Raw genomic sequence first — 26,330 nt, forward strand, 5'->3', positions numbered from 1 at the left:
TTAACAGTTCCAGGATTTTGACCCAGTGGCAGTTAAAGAACAGTGATATATTTCCAAGGCAGGACAGTGTGTCACTTGGAGGGGAACTTGCAGGCAGTGGTGTTCCCACATGCAGGCTATCTTTGTTCTTCTAAACTGTAGAAACTGCAAGTTTGGAAGATGCTGTCAAAGGAGCTTTGGTAAGTTGCTGCAGTGCATCCTGATGGTACACACACCGATGCCACGTGCTCTGTTGCTGGAGCAAGTGAATGTTTAATGTGGTTGATAGGGTACCAATTAACAAGGCTGTTTTGTCCTGGATTGTGTTGTGCTTACCAGTGCTGTTGGTGCTGCACTCATCCCTTCATATAAAATCCTGGAACTTCCTTCCTAACAGCACTGTGGGTGTACTTATGCCACAGGGACTGCAGCAGTTCAAGAAGGCAGCTTACTATTGCCTTCTCAAGGGCAGTTAGAGATGGGCAATAAATGCTGGCCTAGCCGGCAATGCTCACATCCTGTGAGCAAATAAGTAAAAAAGAAAAAGGCATATTCCATCACACTTCTGATTTGTGCCTTGTAGATGTTGCACAGGCTTTTTGAGGGGGTGAACAGCAAGTGACTTATTTGATGCAGAATTTCCAACCTCTTGGCTGTTTGTGCAACCACTGCATTTTTTGGTTGGTCCTCTTAAGTTTCTGGTCAGTAACCCCAGGATGTTAGGCAATTCAGTGAAGGTAATGCCTTTGAATGTTGAGGGAGGTAGTTAGATTCTCTCTTATTGGGATGGTCATTACCTGTCACTTGTGTGGCATGGAAGTTACCTATCACATCAACCCAAGCCTGAATGTTATCCAGGTCTTGCTGCCTGCGCACATAGACTGGTTCATACCTGAGGAGTAATGAATGAAACTAAACACTGTGCAATCATCAGTTCTGGCCTTCTGATTAAGGGGAGGTGCTTGATGAAGTATCTGAAGATGGTTGGGCCTTGGACATTACTCTGAGGATCTCCTGCAGTGATGTCATAGGGCTGAGATGATTGGCCTTCAACAGCACAGCCACGTTCCTTTATGCTTGGTATGACTCCAGCTAGAGGAGAGCTTTCCCCGATGCCCATTGACTTCAGTTTTATTTTTAGTTGACCTCTTCATAGCAGTTTGATAGAACTGAGTGGCTTGCTAGTCCATTTTGGAAGGCAATTAAGAGTCAACATCACTGGGTAAGGATTGCAGATTTCCTTCCCTAAAAGATATTAGTGAGCCAGATGGATTTTTATGATGATTGGATAGTTTCATGGCTGCCATTATTGAGACTTACTTTTTATTCCAGATTTATTTATTTAATTAATTGAATTTAAATTCCCCAGCTGCTGTGATAGGATTTGAACTCATGTCTCTGGATTACTCATCCAGTAGAATAACCACTATGTTATAGTTCCCGGTTGTAACTATTTATAACAGAAGGCAAATAGTCTTGATTACAATTGTATAATATCCCTGTTTTACTTGTTTTTAATACTGAAATAATAGCCTCAAAGACATTGAAAGATTACATTACATTGGTAGTGTTGATACAAAGTAGTTTTACTTAAAACTAACTCTAAAGTTGTAGTGCAAATCAAGCTGAGGCCTAATCTAACTCATTAAGCAAGGCTAGATTCCCTAGTGGAGTCTGGTTAGGCCCCAACTACAAAACTTCAGCACTGGTGCAAGCAAAGACTTTTATTACCAATACTACTGTTGTTGTTCAAATGTGCCAGGGCATAGTTGGAAGATTTCATCCAGCCTCAATTCCAGGTTAGGGAGATCGAAGAACTGTGCCATCTACTCCCTTCATCCCTTTTTGAAATTAGTACAAATTATTTTAGTAAATGTTATAAAATGGGTAGCAGCATTGTTTGTTTAAAAGCAATTTTTGTTGTAGTACCTGATGATTGCAGTGCACTATCTTTTGTTTTTAAACACAGGGACATGCTTGATCAATCTACTTCTGATTTGCGAAACACAGTGTCTCAACTGGAAAAACGATTAGACAGTGTTGAAGATGAAGGTACATAAGAAAAGTTTTAGTTGAGCAGTATTCTTTTCCTCAGGGCTAAAAACAATTTTAGAAATAACTTGATGAATACAATACAGTATGAAAATGTAATAAGAACTATTTTATTGGGACGACCATCAGAAAAACAGGTTTCTGTAATTTCGGGTTCAACAGAGATGTTAGCCCTATGCTGGCAGTGAAAAATCTGATCAGCCTCCCGCCTTCTCAGGGTAACAAGTCCAAGACCATATCCAGGACTGAGTGTTAGACAAGCAATCTAGCAGTATGGAGGCAGTGGAGGGGTTGGGAAAGGCAGTGGAGAGATGGAGCTGGATGTCCTGGTGTAGCTTTGGAACCTGACCCATGCCCCTATGGCCTTAACTTCTGTGATCTGTTCAGTATGTGCATGGCAGAACCTATGCCTGCTCTCAGGCTGTATGGGGAATCCCCAGGCTAATAAGGGCCAGATGGGTGCAATTCCTGGGTAGCTTAGGCATATCCATACCCACAAATTGTCGCTGGGTGAGAGCGGGACATGAAGATGTCACGCCTACCCCCACATTGGGATTTCCAGTGCAGGGAAAATGTGGTGTGAACTTGAAAAACTTTGGTTGGGCTCCAAATTGAGACTTCATGACCAAAATTATTATGTATTTCTGCCCTTTTTGCTCCCATGAATTATTGTCTTTAACTTGATTTTTAATGATCTAGTTTGTTAAGTAGTATAGTACATAAACATACTTTGTGCGTTATAGAAATAAACACATGCACATGTAGAATGTATTATCTGATATAAAGATTTATCAAGACTTGGAAGCTTGTAGACCCATAAAAAGGTATCATGGACCATTGAAAAATAATGTCTGCTGGTTTTCTAAAATTTAATTTAAATTTAAAAAAGGTTTGTACGTGAAGTTTATGCTCATTAAGGCTTTAGTTAGTAGAGAGCAATAAAGATTTTCCATTTTAGGCCTCCACTGCCATTATCTATTTCAGGTAAGCACAGCTCACCAGAAATATAAAGATCTCCATGCACTGCCCCAACAATATACCTCAATCACAAACTGAGGATCTGAAGTATGTTTTTGATGTTCTGTTTCCACCCTTCATTAGGAAATGAATGGAAAACTCGGTATGAAACACAACAGGAGCTGAATATACAACTAGAGAGACAAATTAGAATTTTAGAAGAGAAAGTGGAGTATATTCGTGGCAATCCAGCAGGTAAATTCTTGCACAATACAAGCATCATAATTTATTTTTGCATATTGCAGTTTATTTTCTGCAAATAACATCAAATATTCTTTAGGTCAATTTAATTTAGCACAGAGTGAATACTGATTAAGGGCAAAGTAAAATCCATTTCACTGAAAAGAGACCAGGATTTTTTTTAAGAGTTGCTACAAGCACAGAAGAAAGGATCAATGTTAGGAATTGTTTTAGAACAAATATCAGTTGATCATTTATTACACTGAATTATTTTGCTTTAAATTATTTTATAATCCTGTTTGCATTCTCTCAAACCTCAGGATATATTTTACTTATATGTTTACTATCAGATACTCTTTTGTCTCTCTTTGTAGACAGATTGTCTTCTGTACGTTCATATGAGGAGATGCCAGTGGTGAGTACCTTGGAGTTTTTGATTTTGGTCAGCCTTCACAGCAGCATGGGAACGCTTGTGCGCTCCACTTTGAACCTTCTGACTCCCCAAAGCCTGTCCACCAAATATAAGGAAAAAGTCAGGAGTGTGATGGATTATTCCCAACTTGCCTGAATGAGTGCAGCTCTAACACTCACAAAGTGCAACACATCCAGGACAAAGAAGCCTGTTTGATTAGCACCCTATCCATCACTTTAAACATTCACTTCCTAAACCACAGGTGCTCCATGGCTGCAGTGTGTACCATCTACAACATGCACTTCAGCAACTTGCCAAGGGTCCTTCGCCAGCTCCTTCCAAACATACGACCTCTACCACCTAAAAGAACAAGGGCAGCAGATGCTTAGGAACAGCAGCACCTGCAAGTTCTCCTCCAAGTCAATACCACCCTGAATTGAGAACACTTTGCTGTTCCTTCACTGTCACGATGAAAATCCTGGATCTCCCTTCCCAACAGCACTGTAGGTATACCTATACCGCATGCAGTTCAAGAAGGCGACTCACCATTACCTTCTCAAAGGCAACTAGGGATATGCAATAAATGCTGATATAGCCAACGATGCTCACATCCCATGAATGGGTAAAAAGTAAAATAGTTTTAAACTTGTAAAGAGTTGCCACCGTATAAAATAACATTATCAAGATTATAACTTAAGGCAAAGTTGTAAATAATCATTATCTGAACAATGCCATTTTCTGTCATTAAACCAGCATTTGTTTTATGACATTATGGCTTCTCTTCCCACTCCCGCAGCATTACCCCTGGCATTCCCCAAGGGTCTATCTTTGGCCCCTTACTATTTCTCATTTGAATGCTGCCACTCAGCGAAATCATTTGAAAACTCATGTACACTGATGTAGCTCTATCTCGCCACCACCTGTTTTGATGTCTCCACTGTTTCTAAGTTGTTAGATTGCTTGTCCAACATCTAGTGCAATATCAATAGTAATTTCCTTCAACCAAATATTGGGAAGACAGAAACCTTTAGCTTTGGTCCCTAGCACAAATTCCCTCATTGACTCCATTTCCCTACCTGGCAACTGTCTGAAGCTAAAGCAGACTGTTTGCAACCTTGATTGTTATATTTAACCCAAGATGGACTTCCAATATCCGAGCTATCATTAAGGCCACCTCCATAACATTGCTGACTCAGCTCCGCCTCAGGTCACCAGCTGCTGAAACCCTCATTCATATGTTTATTACCTTGACACCTGGCTATTCCAATGCACTGCTGGCTGGTTTCCAACATTCTACCCTCTGTAAACTTGAGCTCAAGTAAACATTGCTGCCAGTGTCCTAGCTCAGCTCAAGTCCCATTCACCCATCACCCCATGCTCGCTAACCTATATTGGCTCCTGGTCAAGCAACGTCCTGATTTTTAATATTTGTTCAATATCGTCATCCATATTTTCAAATCCCTCCACATCCTCACTCCTCCCTATCTCTATCGACTTCGCTAGCCCCATGCTATGCTAGTTCTGGGCTCTTGAGCATCCCTGATTTTAACACTACCATTGGTGGCTGTGCCTTCAGCTGGCTGGGCCCTTATCTCTGGAATTCCCTCCCTATACCTCCCTGCCTCTCTACCTCCCTTTCCTACTTTAAGATGCTGCTTAAGACCTACTTTGTTGACCAAGCTTTTGGTTATCTGCCCTAATGTTTCCTTATGTGACTCTGTGTCACATTTTGTTTTATAGTGCTCCTGTGAAGTGCCTTGGGACATTTTATTCCTTTAAAACTGCTACATAAATGCAAGTTGTTCTTGATATTGAAACAAGGTACTGAAATACAAATCAATTTAAAAAAATCTCCCTTTGTTGCAAATGTGGGATTCTACCTTAGATCTGCACACTCCCTGTGGCATGTGCAGCAGAATTGTCAATCCTCCCCTGCAGTGGAATGAAAAATGGAGTGTGGCTACGTACCAACTTTCTCTGTGTTTCTGCCCAATTATTGCCCTTGAAAATCACTGCCATTGTAAAGGTACTGACCCTATATTGTGGTCCACAGGCAGGAAGTGATCTACAAGATCATACAGGATTGTGATTCTGCAACTTGAGGACATCCTCTACATTGCCATGACAGTTTCTGAGCGCTTGAAGGTCCTGTGCGAAACTTGCTAAGAATTTAACAGGCTTCTGCACAGTGAATAATGAACTTCCCTCTGGGGATCCCATTGTTCCACTGCTTTGAGGAGGAGGCTAATGAGGACATGGATGAATGCCAGGAAACTGCAGCTTCATATACACAAGCAACACCCAACCTGGGGCATCCCTACAACAGGGTGTACTGACCACAGAAGATTTTTTTTTTTTACAGGCAGTGTCGGAGAAGGCTGCCTTTTCCTCCGGTACCAGAACAGAGATATGCCAGCTTTTGGAACCTGAATTGCAGCCTCCTTTCACTTCCTTCCAGCCATGCATCTTATGGTACCTAATCTCCACACAAGCTTTCTCCTGCCTTACCTCGACTCACTCTAGCAACATGACCTATTCCTTTCTCCCTCATGCACTTATCTAGCTTCCTCTTAAAAGCATCTATGCTATTCGTCTAGAGATTAGAATCAAGGAGCACAGTTTAAGAATGAGAGGTTTTCCTTTTTAAAATGGAGATGAGGAAAAGAATTTTCTCCCTGAGGGTCATTAGTATGTGGAATTCTCTTCCCTGGAAAGTTGTAGAGGCTGAGACATTAAATTTATTCAAAGCTGATTTTTAATAGCTGAGGGAATGGCGGAGCAGGCTTGAAGGGCCGAATGGACTACTGCTCCTAAGACCTATGTACCTATGACCACTTCACATGATTATTTAATTATTCTTTGGTTTTGCTATTCACTGGCAAAGTATTAGTCACACCTAAAGTTGTCATCTTCAGTTTTCTGCCCAAAGGCAAGTCTGACCCACAGCGTCACAATCTCCACCACAGGTAAATCAAGGAGGCAGGTCCTGAATCCACCCCAGCTGGAACTGGAATTGAACCCTGTGCTGTTGGCACCAACGTGATCCACACCACTCGTCCCATTCAACTGAGACAACTGGTTTCCCCCACCAATGAGTCCAAGTTGCTGTGGCAATGTAGGATTTTACATGTACATAGTAGCCTGGAGCTATGGATAGTGATGACAGAGGTTCCAATTTCTTTCTATCACATAACTGACCAGGAACTTCTCTTACTCTTACGGCCTACCATCTGGTGGAAGGATATACTTGGCCTGTTAGGCTGTGTTTTGAACGCACCTTTCTTGGTTATAAAGTCCTGGTGTGGGACTTGAACTTGGAGCTTCTAGCTCAAAGGCAGGGATGCTATCCATTATGCCACAAGAAGTCTGTACTCGCATATAAAGAATAGACAGCTTTTCAAGCAATGATACATTCAAGAGGAGAGGGTAGGCTATTGTGTGGGGAAGGAAATGAAACACAATTCTGAAAATTCAGCCTTACTGTTAAGATCTCATTGATAATTGTGGCATTTGATGGGTAAATAAATCCTTAGTAAAATAAATTACGTCATCCAAATTCCTTAAGGTTAAGGTAAGGGTTAACTGTATTTTTAAAATCATTTCCACAGTGTTATTTTAGAATCTGTGGGTGCAATCTTTTTGTGTATTTGAGTCACTTTTATGTGAGGACAGCTGGAGATCCAGAATTACCATTTCATGAGAAAGTAATTAGACACAATTTCCATATCAATCTTTCCTGCAGACCTGTGCGTGGGTGTAAAAGCATCCTTTGGCAGTAAGCGTGCTAACCATGCGGAGTTACTATTAACTCATGAACCATTTTCTGTGTTCTTGAATGGTAATTTCTGCCAACAGAAATAGGTGCTGCAAAAAAAATTCCATGCTAATTTTCTCCTCTTCCCTTTACTCCCTCCTGAAGATGTTGCCTCTTGCCGAAATACTGTTCCACAGATGCTAGCACATTGCCAAAGGGGGGCATAATTCAAAGACAAATCTGGAGAAACAAAAGTTGATTTAGAATAGGGAAAAGAGCAGAATTACAGCCAATCTTGGTTCTACCTTCACCAACCTCCACACCCGTTCACTTTTCCGCGTATTTCATTGAAAGCAACCTATGGTGAACGCCTTGGATGATTCCTAATCAACATTCCCAGCCAAAAGATCCTTAGGCCAACTACCATGATGTATTGTTCCAGTTGAGGTCATGCCCCTCAAGACAGAAAAGATGGAATCTTCCTGGTTTATGAGGTTTGTTAATATACTACAAAGATAAGCTTCTCTGCTTCTCTTCCCTTGTTTCTGAAAACATTGACTTCTTGCTAAAGTGCTGCTCCACAGGTGCTGACACATTATTGGCATGGAGCAATAATTTCATTTGTCTCAAGAGGCAGGATTTTGAGGTTGTTGGGCAGGCGCAGCGGGCAGGCCTGGGAGTGGCAGGGAAACAGTCCGCCGCCCGCAATTGGCCCCCGACAGCCAATTAACGGCCAGATGATGTGAAAGCTGCGCTGAGAAGCTTAGTGTTGCCAGGGTAGGGGGTCAGGAGGAATAGGAACATACTGCCAGCTTCAATGGTTTCAACCCCACCGCTATTCATGACCTCAGTTGTAGCTGCACCGATGATTACCAGCACCCCCTCCTCCATGGGGACGAGAACATGCAGCAGTGCCAGTCTTCCGCCAGTTAAGTGCTGCTGCTGCCTCTGGTTATGCGCCACCTTGTCCTTCAAGAGAGGTGGAAGTGTGTGACCATAATGCAATGTGTTTAGTTGTGTATTCAGTTAGTTGAATAAATAGCTGACAGTGTGTGCATCTGATAGATTAAGCGTGAGGCTTGAAGTGCTAAGTGTGTGAGGGTGAGATGAGGCTATGAATATTAGGTATGAGGTGTAGTTGATAGAGAATATTGATAGGCGAGTGAAGCAGGGGATGGTGAATGGAGCTGGGTGTGAACCTAGTCATTCATTTGTAAGGGTATAGCAATTGAAGATGCATTCACTGACCCTGATCTCTCATGTGAGGCCATTAAACTTGGTCCTCCAGTATAGACTGCTGTCATTGACAGTGATGGCTATCTGCCGCCACTGCCTTCTCAATGTTTCTCTGGATGACTGCCTGTCCCTTTCTAGGTACAGGACATCTTTGCTTGTGTCCACTGCCTACACCAAAGCCTCCAGTGCTCTTTCAGAGAACTTTAGAGCACACTATCTGCCCCATTTCCCCATTTTCATTCTTCTCCTTTCTGCTCAGAATGTCTTCTGCAGCTAATTCCAACTCAACGAATTTCAAGTTTGCATGCTATCTGTATTGCAACAAACTGGCACAGGTTAATCATGGATCACGATCCATACACCGGTTTTCGGGACTTATCCAGGTTTCCCCCCATTGACTTCAATTCAAGAAAACCTTTGGGAACTGCATTTTACATTGTTTGGCAGTCAGTCTACATTGAACCATTCAAGGTTTGTAAGGTTCTGTAGATGGTTTAACAGTGTAATAGAATTCACCATTGAAGGGCATCAGCTGACTGTACAGACAAATATGACAAATGTGTATTATAGTCTACCTGCATGATCCTTTAGCTGATACTAGAAATAGATTGCCTTTCCATCTGTGTTGCATATTGGAGTATCAAATATTTGAATTGTTATCCAAAGAGGTTTCAGCCAGATTGCGGCTGAGTTTTAATTATCTTAGGCCTGATAACTATACATTATTAACGTTGTGCATGTGGCAGTCTTAGCCAGAAAACAAGTAATAACAATGCCTCTCTGTCAGATAGCTGAAGGCAGTAATGCCTTAAAGGCAGAGGCATCAGACAAAGGCACCATGCAACATATCAGCCCAGTTAATAATCTCTCCATGCGCAGTTGGATTTGTCTGCTCCTGCCTGTAGCATTCAACTACCGATTATATGAAAGGGTCTCAAACCCAACCAATGGCATATATTGAGGACATGTACCTCATAAGGTACACCTGTCTACAATGCTGCTTATTAGTAAATAAATTGTTACATTATTCAAACTATAACAACAACCAGTGTATTCCAGTACCACTGATTGGAAGCTTTGGGCCATGTCCAAAGTCATAATGATTGCATTATATGTTGCAATTTTGTTTTGGTCAGTTAGATGCATGTAACTTAAAAGTCCACAAAACTAACTGTTTCTAAATACACAGATGTAGAGCTTCAATGTACCCTGTAAACCATTGTCCTACCAGGTTTGACTTGAGAAATAGTGGAATGCTTACCAGAGCTCCATGCAATAAAACTATGTGGTTTAAGCTGATTAATCTCTGTCAGCAGCCTGATGCAAAATTGGAGACCATCTTGTCTAAATTATCTGGATTTTAGTAAGTGAGCTTTAACAAGAAAACTTTATCTCTTTACATTTCTCAGTAGCTTGGTTTGATGAGTTCTAAACCCCATTGCCATGGGTTTCTGCATGTTACACTTGGCTGACTGAGGAAAATACTACCAGATAAATATATAGCATGGCCAGACAGAGTTTCTAACCTCTGAAGAGAACTTCCTGCTTGACCAGTCTGATTTTCTTTCCCCTCCACTTTTTACTCCTCTGAGTAAGTTTACAAATTTGTGTGCATTTTTGTATTGACTGTATTGACATTTCCCACAAATTTATTTCACATTGAGCCAAAAGAAGGAACTATCAAACTGTCATTCTGGATTTGATTAAACCTGAACCCTGGGGTGATATGATAATCAGCCATCACTCAGACTTCTCAATTTTCAATGGTCAAAAATTGATGAGACTATAATTTTCCTTCAGGAAAGATAAGGCACATAACCGTGTCAGTGCTATTGGCGTTGATTTTCCTTCTTAAGGTGTAATACAATCTTCTCCATTGCTTTTGATTTGTTTTTGCCTTTTTGTTAAAGATTTCTGAATGAAATTCCCTCCAATTTCCCCAAGGACTACTTTGTGTCCCCCATGAATAATATCTTAAGACTCCTCTGTTCTGTCATTTTACAGGTCATGAGTTAGACCACATTTGGAAAACCGTACTCAGTTTTGGTTCCTTCATATGGTGGGTGAAATAGGGATTTGGAAAAGTGTTCCAAGGAAAGTTACAAAAATGATTCTTAGCATAAAATACCTTAATTACTCAGATAAGTTTGAAGATCTGAGGCCATTTATTTTAAAGCAGCATGGACTCAGAGATGATCTGATAAAGGTTTATAAAATAATGAAAGGGTTGGATTCTTTGTTTGCCCCTCCCATGAGGTCACATAGCTGTGGGGGAGTGAAACATGTCTAATTATAATGCTCTAGCCAGCCAGTATGGACAGGTTTGATTGACCAGCTGATCTTTTCCTGCCTGTTTCTATGTACCTTAGGCAGGGTGAGGTATGCCCTAAATAGACATTGACATGCCTCTGAATTACTTAGCTAAGTAATATACAAAGATCTTGAATATCTTTGCAGCAAATGCTTCAGGGTACATCAGAAATAAAGCCACCGAATATCAATTTCACCCAATATTCTAGTCGTTTCCTTCCTTTGTCATGATGATATTCTGTAGGACCTGTGGATTCTAAATTGGTATGTTCAGCCAACACGGTCACCAGGGAGTCTGACAGCTTTTAAATATGCGGAGAGGATTGCCTCAAAATGAATGTCATGTTGTTGACTCGGCAAAAACTGCTAAATATTCACTAGTATTTTGTGTATTAAGTGCCATCAAATGTGTGATTTGCATGTGGTATGGCATTATGTGGTGGTGGAAAGTATCTTCTAATAGGTGGACTTTACTATGCTCTGAAGCTGTAGAAATCCTGTGGCTAAATAAAATTGTACTTCTGAAAGTTATGTGTTCTTTAGATTTCTGAAAATATGTGTCTCGATATTCTCATTAGCTCCTGATGTACTTGAACATTATGGGTCTGTGAAATTCTTGTATAATCACATTCAGTGTCTGCTAAGAGCCTATAATACAAAAACTCAGGCAGCTGTTCCCTTCACAGTGACACAGCGCAATAGCTATCAAAGAAAATGCTAAAAAAAAAATTGTAACTGTTAATGAGTATGTCTTTACTGAGACAAAAGGAATGCCGACATTTTGATGGCAAAATACATATTATTTTCCTTGGTAAGTTCTCCGAATAAGGTACGATTTTGTCCTTCAGAACTTTCTTTTCCTTCTTTTGTGAAGCATCATGAACTGAAGCAATGTGATATTTTGTTGAATTTAGAAATGAGGCTAAAGAAGTTTTTTGTATGCTATTAGCACTTAAAATTAAATAATGACTTGGTGCATATAGAGTAAAAGAACATTTAATGAAGAAAACAAGTGCCTTAATTTGGTCAGGTCCATTCTCTAATAATTGGAGTCATTGTGAATAACTCTATTTATGGATGTGTTTAATTCAGTGCGAACTATGGTAATCACACTAAAAGCAGAGGAAAAAAGTCATCCATAAACCGTAATTAGGCAATAACATTATTGTAGACAGAATAATTCTTGTTTTCTAAGCCATTGGCCCACGTAAGCATGCTGTGCTGATATGGTTAAATTTAGCTCTGAAGACTAGATTGAACAATTAATGCATCTTTTCTGATTTATTTTAAATTAATTCTACTTTTACTCTGTCGTCATGATCAGGCTCCTGCTGAGAGCTGAGTAGATATAATCATTATAGGCCTCGCTATGAATAAGACGGCCAAAAATTCAAACCCTCCAAAACCAGCAGAAAAGGCTGAAGCATAAATATTAACTACTCATTAAGGTGTTCATTGTTTGTTTTTCAAATCTAAATGAAGATCTTTAGTCTCTGTGACTATCAGCTTGTACAATATTGTTTATATATAAAACATTATTCTAGTAACCATCCTATCATGCACTCGGCATCCTGTTTCATTTGATTTTAACATCCTTAATCAAGGTATGTCGTGGCACATTATTGATTTTTGTTCACTGCATGGCAGTAGCTAGTTATGTGTTTAAAAGGCCTAATACCCTTAGCTGCTTATGGTGACCTTTATGTGACTGTAATTTTGTAGGTACATTGTAAGAATGCAAGGGAATGGTTAGCAAAATGGACAGGATTTCTATCAACTGGATTGTCAAGCACAAAACCCGACCTTTCTTCCTTAACTACCTCATTGTTTACTATTTATTGCAAGATTTCTGCTATGTTATTCATCTGATGTCCTCTGTTGCCAAATTGCTGCAAATTTCATTAGTGATAATTGACATAAATGAGCACAATATAGGGATGGTCTCTGCAATACTAGCTTACATGTCAATGGTCAAAACTTGATTTGTTATATTGTTCTGTTGTTTCTTTCACATTGACACATACGTCTGGAAAATTATTTATAGAGTGCTTCTTTAATGGCATTTTGTAACCTGGCAACAGATTAGGAACTGCTTCTTTGAACCCACATCCATCAATCACAGACAACGCTTGCATATTTTCTGCAATAACATTTTCAATAAGGTTAGTGATCCTAGACCTCTTCTTTGGGTATGTGACAGCTACATTAGATTTTGCAGTATTGGTTTTCATTTTTGTCCTTTCTTTTTGTTTGATTATTTCCCTTTTACGTCAGTGTAAATTCATCCTCGTTGGGTGTTGGCAGAAGTTGTTTGTTTTCTAAAAACATCACATCTATGTTATATCACATTTCCCTTCTTATGATCTCTTGCCCTATCTTGCTGCACAGTGTTGCTGTGCAGCAGAACTTACCTGTGACTTTGCTCTCCAGGGAACTGATTGATGCACGTCCAGCCATGCCTGCCTGGAGCCTCCTTTGTACCCGGTGATTCACCATGTCCTGATCCTCCCCTCCAGAGTGCCCCCTGGGAGGCAGTGGTTTAGTGATAACATCACTGAACTTGTAATCCAGAGGCCCAGGCTAATGCTCTGGGGACATGGGTTTAAATCCAACCAGCGAACAATGTTCCACCAACCCTACTTCATCTAACCCCATCAACGTATCCTCCTATTCCCATCTCCCTCATGTTCAGCCTTCCTCCCTCAACTCCTAAATTCCGCTTCTTTAGCTTTCACTTTTCCGCATATTGACTCTATGAAGTGCCTTGGGATGTTTTGCTACTTTAAAAGTAATGTACACATGCAAGTTGTTGGTGTTTAGGGTGAGCTACTAGTACAGACCTAGGGTCTTTTGAGAGGGCAGGATTAATGAATGGTGCTAGGGCATACAAGACGTATTGTACTGATGAGATACACTGATAATTTCCCAAGTGAAACAACATTGTCATTTACCGTAACCAGTTTACTACTTAACAGTAGCATATGTTCCTGCTATCACCAAGAATAGATTTTTTCTTATCTCTAAGCACTGGAACTGGTTGTGCTTTTCTTTGCTTGATGTCTTTTTAAAATTATTTCCTCATGGGGTGATTTGCCAGTGCTGCTGCGGGGTTTTAAACTAACTTGGCAGGAGGTTGGAAACCAAAATGTTACATCTAGAATACAATCAGGAAATGTCAGCATGGTTTTGTGTTTGGCTAATTTATTAGAGTACTTTGAGGAAATAACAAGCAAAGTAGATAAAGGGGAATCTGTAGATGTGGTATACCTGGAAGCCATTGGGCACTCAAAAGCCATTCAATAAGGAAACACATCAAAGGTTACTTCACAAAATAAGAGCTCATGGTGTAGGCAGTAACATGCTGCCATGGATAGAGGACTGGTTAGCTAACAGGAAACAGAGGGCAGGGAAAATGGTTCATTTTCAAGTTGGCAAGCTCTAGCTAGAGGAGTACTTCAGGAATCAGTGCTGAGACCTCCAACTATTTATGATCTATATTAATGAGCTGGATGAAGGGGCCAAATGCATGATAGCTAAATCTGCTGATAACCACAAAGATGGGTAGGAAAATAGATTGTCAAGAGGACATAAAGAGTCTACAAAGGGATTTAGATAGGTTAAGTGAGTGGGAAAAACATTTGGCAGATAATATAATGTGGGAAAATGTGAACTTGTCCACTTTGGCAAGAAGAATAGAAATGAAGTATATTATTTCAATGGAGAGAGACTGCAGAAACTCTATGGTACAGAGGGATCCGAGTGCCCTGGTACATGAATTCCTAATTTTAGTAGAATATCCAAACTTTCCTCATTGTCCAACTGATGACCCTCCAGCTCTGAAAATACTTTGCACCTGATCCTGCTTTTGGGAGGAAGCTTTTTCTTTGGTAAGGCGTAACCTCATTGAACCTTATCATAACATATCTACTTCATTTTTCCATTAATCATTAGGTTCATATTTGGAGAACATCAGTAGGAAATCATACTCTGACACTTTTTACTTGGTTTCAGCCATTCTTCTCAAACGTAACCCCAATTACAGGCTTCTGTCAAAAAAATGTAGTTTTCAATCTTTATCTAAAGGTAATCATTCTCTGCTAAAATGTCAAATGGAGCCAGGTCCTCGACTCTAGCCCCAAGGATACCAGGGAAGAGGAACCCGCAGACACTGACACTGAAGACCGATCACAGCGCTCACCCACATCCTCCATCAGCGCAGAGATACGCACCTTGGTGGTTCTAGAGTAGCCTTGGAGTCACAATCTGGTGAGCACATCACACTGCCTGATCCACACCAGGCAGAGGCAGGGACTTGCTAGTTTTCCAGCACTTGGAGGCCAGAAATTTTTTGAGTCCAAGTCAGATGAGGAGCCTCTGGAATCAGTCATACCTCAGACGCTGGAGCTGTATAGGCAAACTCGGGACCAGCAGGAAGAGATGTCCGCTGCACTCCTCAGATTGCTACGAGGAGGAGTCCGTCTGCCTTCAGTCTGAGGTGATAGCGCCGGCCTACCAACACGTGGAGGTCAACACTGGTAGGATAGCGGCTGCCATGGAAAACTTGGTCCAGGATATTGGTCCTGTAGAGCTGCGCAGGCTGAACTCCATCGCTGAGGCACTTGCAGACATGCATCAGTGCCAATGCAAGAGGGGGCAGGGCATCTCAAGCCCACTCCAGTTGCCACTTCCTCTCAAGGAGTCTGCTAGGAGCCGTCCGGCAACCAGAGGGAAGAGGATCAGCAGGAGCACAAACCAGTGCCATCCACCCAGGTAACTCCAGGAGTCCCATCTCAACCCACTCTTCCTGTGACCTCAGCAGCTCTAGTTCCACAGGCCGAGGAAGTTGCCACTGTCACAGAGCAGGACCCTGAAAGCAGGCCGGGATCCTCCAGGTCGCGGCCCTCCAAAGGACATCTGCCAAGGTCATCGCAGACAACAGAGCATATTGAACAGGCTGCCTCCACCTCTGCTATGGATGTTGGGGGAGCACCAAGACCAGGGTTAGGAAGGTCAAGAATATTTAGTTGCACAATGTGCAAGTGTTAGTCACTTGTACATAATGTTGACCATTGTTAATACACTACCAAGAATGTATCCTTGTCTGTGGCTCCTTGTAACATTGAGCAGTGCTCGTGTTAATCAGATGTGAAACCCTGTTTCCTGCACGAAATTAAGGCTACTGTCACAGTCCAGGGCCTGTCCCCTGTGCAGAGTGTAACCTTTTGAGCTCAGTGATTGTCTGGCTTCAAAGTCACTGTCCAGATTAGTGATGCATGCATCTCCATGTGGCTTGTGTTTCCTGCAAGGATCTCATACCCAAGTGTCACTGGGTTCCGTGATGTTCTCCGAGTGCTCTCAGCACCTTTGAGGCGTGGCTGCTGAAAGTAACAGCTAATGAATCCTGCCAAAGGATTAAGTTGTCTTAATGTCCATGTGGCCACTGTTTCTCAGCAGCATTTCAATGATATGAGGCTCTTCACAAAGCACATGTGCACTGTCCTCAGCTAGACAGGTGTCGGATATTCCCAGATGCAATGTGAAGATCGCAGGAGTGTCCTCACTGCATCTCATCATCATCCTCCTGGAACCTTGTAGCAAAGAGGGCCTGCATCCTCTGGCCAGTGCAATGGCCTCATCACCTGCACCTTCATCTTCCAGGATCCCTTCAACTTCATCTGCTTCGACTTCCTCCTCATCGAAGGAAACATGCAGCTTTTGCACCTCCTCATCATCTAGGTCCTCCCCCATTGCATTGCCATGTTGTGTAGTGAGCAGCAAGCCATAATGATGCATGACACCCTCTGGGGAGTGTACTGGAGTGCTTCAGATCTGCCCAGGCATTGGAACCTCATTTCCAGGATGCCAACGGTGTGCTCAACCAAACTCTGGGTTGCAGCATGAGCCTTGTTGTAATTTCTCTCACCAGTAGTTTGAGGTTGCCGCATGGGAATCATCAGCCTCATCCTTTGTGAGTAGCCCTTGTCCCCAAGGAGCCAACCCTGCACCCAGTGTGATCCCTGGAAGAAGTCAGGGATCTGAGACCTACTGAGGATGTATGAGTCATGGACACTTCTGGGGTATCTTGCACACACATGCATGATCTGTTTGTTATGGTTGCAGACCAGATGAATATTCGGAGTGGAAACCTTTGCCGTTCACATACTGGACTGCTTGTTGCCAGGTAGAGTTAAGAGCCACATAGGTGCAGTCAATGGCACCCTGCACCTGTGGGAATCTGGAAATCTGAGCAAATCCCAGCGCTCTTGCTTCCTGGCTTGCCCAATCCCTGTCAAAATTGACAAAGGTATTTGCCTTAGCAAAAAGGGCGTCCATGACCTCCTGGATAATTTGTTGGTGGAGGCTTGTGAAATCCCGCACAGGTTTCCAGTGGAGCCTTGGAAGGAGCCATTGCTGTAGAAATTGAGCACAGTGGTAACTATAACTGCCAATGGCAGTGGATGCCCTCTGAGTCCCCATGGTGCCAAATCCTGCAAAAAGTGGCAGAAGTGTGTGACCAGTTCCCTTGACAGGCATCAGTGACACTGGTTAATGTTCATTTTCAGGTAGCACATGCGCCATCTGTAGACCCTGGGTTTAGCGATGTGGCGGAGGAGGCTATGCTGCCCCTTGGGCTGTCCCAGGGTTCTGCTCCTCCCTTTCGCGAGCCAGGTGCCTTCGTCGCATTCTTCCCCTTCTTCTCTCCTGCCTATAAGCAATTAGGTAGACAGCGAGGTCACTAGGCTCTATGTTCCTGATGGTCTCTTCACTGCAGTATCAAAGAGAGAGATGCAAGGGTCAGCAATATTCTCCTCAGGACCACTCTTGGTCAAGTCATCGCCTGCGGCTGCCTCTCAAAGCCCCTTAAAGCCTGCTGGAAGGTCCAGGCCACCACCTGGATGGCCAGTGTTTAGTGCACATGATGGCTCACCACGCCCACACCCAGCACTGCCCCACACCACATGACCGAGTGGCGGCAGCTTTGCCTTCTCTACTGCATCCTGTACTCTCATCTCAGGTGCAGGCATTTTCCTAGCCTGGACTCCAAGGCTTCCCGGTTTGCTTGTATCATGAGAGTGAATTTTCAATGTCAACTGAAACATAGTACAAGAGATTAGGAACACACCCCTCCATCAGTGTTCGATGGCCACCTTTCCCAACAGGATTCTCAAGCCTGCTCAGTCGCGCAATGATTCTGCAGCACCACAGTACTCATTCGTGTTTGATGTGTGCGTGCGAGGGATTAACAGTAGAGGTGCAACTATTGGCACTGTGAAGAATTAGTGCTGCTTGAGTGGGCACAATTGCTTGGCTAGGCTGACTCCAAGCAAGTCAAATAAGCTTAAGCTAAATGCTCTCAGCTGCAGTGGAGTGCTCATCTTTGACATGTTCTGCCATTAGCCCAGCCATTTTTTACCCCTACCCCCTGCACCCCCCCCCCCCCCCCCCCCCCCCCCCCCCCTCGCCCCCCGCATGTTTTTGCCAGCCACGGAGAAGCCTATGTGGAGCCTTGCCTGTGCCTCCACCCCCTTGAATCCACGGAGCTGCTGGGATCATCAAGATTGAAAGAAGATTTGATAGAAGTTTTCAACATCATGTAGGGTCTTGAGTGATTGGATAAAGAGAAACTATTATAAAAACAAAAAAACTGCGGATGCTGGAAATCCAAAACAAAAACAGAAGTACCTGGAAAAACTCAGCAGGTCTGGCAGCATCGGCGGAGAAGAAAAGAGTTGACGTTTCGAGTCCTCATGACCCTTCGACAGAACTTGAGTGAGTCCAAGAAAGGGGTGAAATATAAGCTGGTTTAAGGTGTGTGTGTGTGGTGGGGGGGGGCGGGGCGGGGTTTGGGTGGGGGGAGAGAGAGAGAAGTGGAGGGGGTTGGTGTGGTTGTAGGGACAAACAAGCAGTAATAGAAGCAGATCATCAAAAGATGTCACAAACAACAGAACAAAAGAACACATAGGTGTTAAAGTTGGTGATATTATCTAAACAAATGTGCTAATTAAGAATGGGTGGTAGGGCACTCAAGGTATAGCTCTAGTGGGGGTGGGGGGAGCATAAAAGATTTAAAAATATTTAAAAATAATGGAAATAGGTGGGAAAAGAAAAATCTATATAATTTATTGGAAAAAACAAAAGGAAGGAGGAAACAGAAAGGGGGTGGGGATGGAGGAGGGAGCTCAAGACCTAAAGTTGTTGAATTCAATATTCAGTCCAGAAGGCTGTAAAGTGCCTAGTCGGAAGATGAGGTGTTGTTCCTCCAGTTTGCGTTGGGCTTCACTGGAACAATGCAGCAAGCCAAGGACAGACATGTAGGCAAGAGAGCAGGGTGGAGTGTTAAAATGGCAAGCGACAGGGAGGTTTGGGTCATTCTTGCGGACAGACCGCAGGTGTTCTGCAAAGTGGTCGCCCAGTTTACGTTTGGTCTCTCCAATGTAGAGGAGACCACATTGGGAGCAACGCATGCAGTAGACTAAGTTGGGGGAAATGCAAGTGAAATGCTGCTTCACTTGAAAGGAGTGTTTGGGCCCTTGGATGGTGAGGAGAGAGGAATTGAAGGGGCAGGTGTTGCATCTTTTGTGTGGGCATGGGGTGGTGCCATAGGAGGAGGTTGAGGAGTAGGGGGTGATGGAGGAGTGGACCAGGGTGTCCCGGAGGGAACGATCCCTATGGAATGCCGATAGGGGGGGTGAAGGGAAAATGAGTTTGCTGGTGGCATCATGCTGGAGTTGGCAGAAATGGCGGAGGATGATCCTTTGAATGCGGAGGCTGGTGGGGTGATAAGTGAGGACAAGGGGGACCCTATCATGTTTCTGGGAGGAAGGAGAAGGCGTGAGGGCGGATGCGCGGGAGATGGGCCGGACACGATTGAGGGCCCTGTCAATGACTGTGGGTGGAAAACCTCAGTTAAGGAAGAAGGAGGACATGTCAGAGAAACTGAACAAATTCTCCTTCAACTCCTCTCACTTTCTCCAAATAAAAGGTGTGGCTATGGTTACCCGCATGGGCCCCAGCTATGCCTGTCTTTTATGGGGTATGTGGAACATTCCTTGTTCCAGTCCTACTCCGGCCCCCTTCCACAACTCTTTCTCCGGTACATCGATGATTACTTTGGTGCTGCTTCACGCTCCCGTCGGGACTTGGAAAAATTTATTAATTTTGCTTCCAATCACCACCCCTCCGTCATTTTCAGGTGGTCCATCTCTGACACTTCCCTTCCCTTCCTTGACTTCTCTGTCTCAATCTCTGATGATAGACTGTCCACCAATATCCATTACAAACCTACCGACTCCCACAGCTACCTCGACTACAGCTCCTCACACCCCGCTTCCTGTAAGGACTCCATCCCATTCTCTCAGTTCCTTTGCCTCCGTCGCATCTGTTCCGATGATGCTACATTCAAAAACAGTTCCTCTGACATGTCCTCCTTCTTCCTTAACCGAGGTTTTCCACCCACGGTCGTTGACAGGGCCCTCAACCGTGTCCGGCCCATCTCCCGCGCATCCGCCCTCACGCCTTCTCCTCCCTCCCAGAAACATGATAGGGTCCCCCTTGTCCTCACTTATCACCCCACCAGCCTCCGCATTCAAAGGATCATCCTCCGCCATTTCCGCCAACTCCAGCATGATGCCACCACCAAACACATCTTCCCTTCACCCCCCTTATCGGCATTCCGTAGGGATCGCTCCCTCTGGGACACCCTGGTCCACTCCTCCATCACCCCCTACTCCTCAACCCCCTCCTATGGCACAACCCCATGCCCACGCAAAAGATGCAACACCTGCCCCTTCACTTCCTCTCTCCTCACCGTCCAAGGACCCAAACACTCCTTTCAAGTGAAGCAGCATTTCACTTGCATTTCCCCCAACTTAGTCTACTGCATTCGTTGCTCCCAATGTGGTCTCCTCTACATTGGAGAGACCAAACGTAAACTGGGTGACCACTTTGCAGAACACCTGCGGTCTGTCCGCAAGAATGACCCAAACCTCCCTGTTGCTTGCCATTTTAACACTCCACCCTGCTCTCTTGCCCACATGTTTGTCCTTGGCTTGCTGCATTGTTCCAGTGAAGCCCAACGCAAACTGGAGGAACAACACCTCATCTTCCGACTAGGCACTTTACAGCCTTCTGGACTGATTATTGAATTCAACAACTTTAGGTCTTGAGCTCCCTCCTCCATCCCCACCCCCTTTCTGTTTCCCCCTTCCTTTTGTTTTTTCCAATAAATTATATAAATTTTTCTTTTCCCAACTATTTCCATTATTTTTAAATCTTTTATGCTCCCCCCACCCCCACTAGAGCTATACCTTGAGTGCCCTGCCATCCATTCTTAATTAGCACATTTGTTTAGATAATATCATGAACTTTAACACCTATGTGTTCTTTTGTTTTGTTGTTTGTGACATCTTTTGATGATCTGCTTCTATTACTGCTTGTTTGTCCCTACAACCACACCAACCCCCTCCACTTCTCTCTATCCCCCCACCCACCCACCCCCCCCCCCCACCACACACACCTTAAACCAGCTTATATTTCACCCCTTTCTTGGACTCACTCAAGTTCTGTCGAAGGGTCATGAGGACTCGAAACATCAACTCTTTTCTTCTCCGCCGATGCTGCCAGACCTGCTGAGTTTTTCCAAGAGAAACTATTGCCATTCATAAAAATATTGAGAACCACCGAATACCTTTTTAAGGTGTTGGCAAAAGAACTATTTGTGACGTGAGGAAAAGCTTTTATGCAGTGAGTGGTTTGACTCTGCATTGCCTGAGCGTGTGGTGGAGGTAGATTCAACTGTATCTTTTAAAGGGAAAAGCAATTGCAGGGCCACGTGGAAAGGGCAGGGGAGTGGGACTAGCTGAGTATCTCTTGCAGAGTGCCAGCCAGACATGACAGGTGAAATGGCCTCCTTCTGTGCTGTAACCATTCTATGATTCTATTCTCCGATCACCTCTGTGTGAACTGCTGTGGCATTACTCTACATTAAATGTTCCATAAAATAAAAATTATCATTCTTGTTGAGAACTAATTGTGAGGTATTATGACAGAGAATAAACTGCATTGAATCCTGCTTATCGCACTGCCTCTTAAAATATCCTGGCCCCTGCAGGTATTATCTTGGAATCCTGATCTGTCCTTCCTGCAGTAGAATACAGTGGATGTGATCTTATCAAAATATCTTAAAAGAAAGAGGTGAGAAAGGATGCTCCAGTTTCAACAATGCTTATTTGAGCAAAATTCCTGGCTGATACTTGTTGCTGACATTTGAAGAAAATAACCAAAACAAAATAGACAATCTGGTCAACATACATTAAAGAAGGAAGACTTGCATTTTATATTGGGCTTTTCATGATCACTGGACATTTCAAAGGGCTTTACAGTGAAGTACTTTTGAAGAGTAGTATCTGTTGTAATGAAGGAAATGTGGAAGCCAATTTGCGCACAACAAGCTCCCACAAACAGCCATGTGATAATGACCAAATAATCTGCATTTCTGATGCTGACTGAGAGCTAAATCTTGGCCAAGTCACAAGGGATAACTCCTCTCCCTTCTTCAAAATAGTGCCATGTGACTTTTTACATCCACCCGAGTGGCCAGATAGGGCCTCAGTTTAACATCTCGTCAGAAAGACAGCTTCTCTGACTGTGGAGCAGTCCCTCAGTACTGCACTGCAATGTCAGCTATGACTTTTGTGTACATGTCCTGGGCTGGTATTTAATGGAGGCAAATGGGGGGGGTGGGTGGTCTCGTCTATCAGCTGGGGAGCCAAATGAGAGCCCTCACGTTGCTTCATGTGGGAAAGTCTCACTGCAGTAAGTGCCAATCAGGCACTTAACCAGACAGTGGTGGGCCTAATCCAGAATCAAGGACTGCAGGGGCAAAAATCCTGCCCACCGAAAACCACCAGTCAATCAGAAGCCAGCAGCTGTGCTTTGCTCAGCAGCGAAACTGGGGTGGCAATCGCTGCTGCCGTTAATGCACCCATGCAAGCCAGATCAGGCCACAGGTAAGTGATGGCAAGAGGGCTGGTTGCAGGATGGTGGTAGTGGGAGAGTGGGGGAATGAGGGGTTGGCAGCAAAGGAAAGGGATTGCTCTCAGAGGACCCTCCCTCCTTCCCAATGCTGGTCCCTCAAGCAGGCACTGAACGCCTTTGAACAAGGGAACTCTCCCAGAATCCCGCAAACAAATCCAACAGGGATTGCTTGTTGGTCTCACTGCATCACGAGTACCCCGCCCACTGCTGGATGAATATCAGTGGTGGGATGAGGCCTTTAAGTGGGCATTAATTTCCCATTTAAGGGCCTCAACTGGCAGCGAGGTGGGAATGCCATCCATGAGCCTTCCTGCCCTGGACTTAGTAGATGCAGAAATGGGAAGGTGGTGGGGTCCCCACCCAATTAAATACCCTGTGACCAAATTCACCATGGGGGAGGACATTAAATTCAGCCTTGGAGTGGGTCTTAAACCCAGAACTTTGTCGTGTTTTTTGATCTTTTAGAATTATCCACCTAAACGGAGTTGGTGTATTTGGTAACAAAAACAGAATTATCTGGAAAAACTCAGCACGTCTGGCAGCATCGGCGGAGAAGAAAAGGTTGACGTTTCGAGTCCTCATGACCCTTCAACAGAACTAGGTGAATCCAAGGAAGGGGTGAAATATAAGCTGGTTTAAGGTGTGTATGGGGGTGGGGGGGGGGGGTGGTTGGGTGGGGGGAGAGAAGTGGAGGGGGGTGGTGTGGTTGTAGGGACAAACAAGCAGTGATATGGGGGGAGAGAAGTGGAGGGGGGGTGGTGTGGTTGTAGGGACAAACAAGCAGTGATATGGGGGGAGAGAAGTGGAGGGGGGTAGTGTGGTTGTAGGGACAAACAAGCAGTGATATGGGGGGAGAGAAGTGGAGGGGGGTGGTGTGGTTGTAGGGACAAACAAGCAGTGATATGGGGGGAGAGAAGTGGAGGGGGGTGGTGTGGTTGTAGGGACAAACAAGCAGTGATATGGGGGGAGAGAAGTGGAGGGGGGTGGTGTGGTTGTAGGGACAAACAAGCAGTGATATGGGGGAAGAGAAGTGGAGGGGGGTGGTGTGGTTGTAGGGACAAACAAGCAGTGATATGGGGGGAGAGAAGTGGAGGGGGGTGGTGTGGTTGTAGGGACAAACAAGCAGTGATATGGGGGGAGAGAAGTGGAGGGGGGTGGTATGGTTGTAGGGACAAACAAGCAGTGATAGGATCACTGCTTGTTTGTCCCTACAACCACACCACCCCCCTCCACTTCTCTCCCCCCACCCAAACCCCCCCACCCATACACACCTTAAACCAGCTTATATTTCACCCCTTCCTTGGATTCAACTAGTTCTGTTGAAGGGTCATAAGGACTCGAAACATCAACTCTTTTCTTCTCCGCCGATGCTGCCAGACCTGCTGAGTTTTTCCAGGTAATTCTGTTTTTGTTTTGGATTTCCAGCATCCGCAGTTTTTTTGTTTTTATCTTGGCATATTTGGTGACCGCTTTGATGACTTCAGAGATGGTGTGTTTGGCCAATTCCCCTGGCAGCATGAGGAGGACGGCGCTCTGGATCTCCCTGGCCGAGATGGTGTGGCGCTTGTAGTGAATGAGGTGTGAAGCCTCGGAGGTGACGCGCTTGAAAATGTCGATAACTAAGGAATTCATAACACCCTCATGGTCTTGGATGGAATCCTGGTGGAAGGGTGGACCTCGGTCAGCACCCTGTAAACGTAAGTGGAATAGCTCTGCTTGCGAGATTTTCTCCGCTTCTTAGGTGGCTTCTTTGGTGACTTTAGTCAGCAACTGCTTCAACGTCTTGAGAGACACACTGCTCTTCGCTACAGCCGCCCCCTCAAGCGTTCCACTTGACTTGGACCAACCCATGAATCAGAGGCAGGATGAGCTACAGCTGAAAGTGCTTCCTCCTTGAAAATATGATTGCTGAATAAAATTAGGTTTTGAGCTAGTTAACTTATGAACAGTAAATGTGCTACTGCTGCTTCAGATGAAAATTAAGCTCATAGAGAATGCACGATCAGTCAGTTAGTTCAAATGTTATATCAATGATGGTGTAGCAGCCCTTCACTGTCCTCTGCTAGGCCAATCAATCCACAATTGCATGGGTCACGAGATCTTCCAAGGCTTGAAACCTGATTGGAACAAATCGCAGTTGGCGTTGCAAGTTTGATCTGGCAGAGCAGTTGATGTTGACATTTGTTGTGGGATGAAATCTCTGCATATTGACTATGAAGGAACATCTGACCGAATTTGAAAACTCCTGTGACACAAAGTTGCATGAGCCTTTTCTAGTGAAAAATTGCATTTTAGTGATGAGATTAAAATCCTGATTGATGATTGTAAGTGGGCTATATTTAAAGAAATATATGAACAGTAGCAGAGACCTGCAAAACATTTGTGGTGCAATTAATTGCAACAGGTGATGCTTAACAGTGTTGACCACCATGGTGCAAACAGTTGTCTTGCGAGACAGAAGGCTGTCACAGACAGGTACATTTCCCCCTCCCATGCTGTTTCACCCTCCCCCACCCCCAGTTCTTGCAGAGTGCTTTATGTTTGGTGAGATTGTTCTTCAAAACTCTGGTGTTCGGCACCCATGGGCTGACAGTTGCTAATTAGACATTTTAAAACTTTATTGTAACATCTGGGTACTGAATGTACCTGGGGACCACCCACCAAATAAACCCACCAATAGTTGCATCCCTTAATCTGAAAAATCAAAGAAATCCAGACAAAAATTGTGTGGTGTTCTTATTATAGATAACACCAAAGAGCTACTACTGAAGATTTTGGTGACTTAGGCCAAACGACCTTCATCCCCTGTCTCGCCTTAAATCTCCTTGAATGATGCATTATTTACAAGATAATTCAATTGTTTGCAGACTTCTGGTTGTGCCATTTTTATGTTGGCATCTAAGAGATGCACAAAAGTAGGACAGGGTGACTTACCTTCTCTCTCACTCTGGTGAAGCTGGCCCAATTTAAGTTGTCATGTAATGTGGTGGTGGGCCTTCTTTTTAACCCACTTTCCTTATTTTGTGTCATTTATAGCATTTGATACAACTCAAGTGGCCTGCTAGGTCACTTAAGAATCAACCATGCTGTAGGGTTGAAGTCAGATATGGACCTGATAAGGACAGTGGACAGAATTTTACACCCCGTTGGAGTCAGACGTCATGGCGAGAAGGCCAAAAATCGGTTTCACGCCTCTGTGAAACCAGTTTATGATCATCTGCTTCATCCATCAATGGTGGGCCGCGTTTCCCGGTGTTGCACATCAGGAACATAATTTTAATACACCTGCATATAATTATAAGCCCTGCTCGCCGGGATCATCACCCCCAGTGCTGGATGCGCTTCACAGCAGCA

This window comes from Carcharodon carcharias, chromosome 11, assembly GCF_017639515.1.
Source record: "Carcharodon carcharias isolate sCarCar2 chromosome 11, sCarCar2.pri, whole genome shotgun sequence".
Lineage (NCBI taxonomy): Eukaryota > Metazoa > Chordata > Chondrichthyes > Lamniformes > Lamnidae > Carcharodon > Carcharodon carcharias.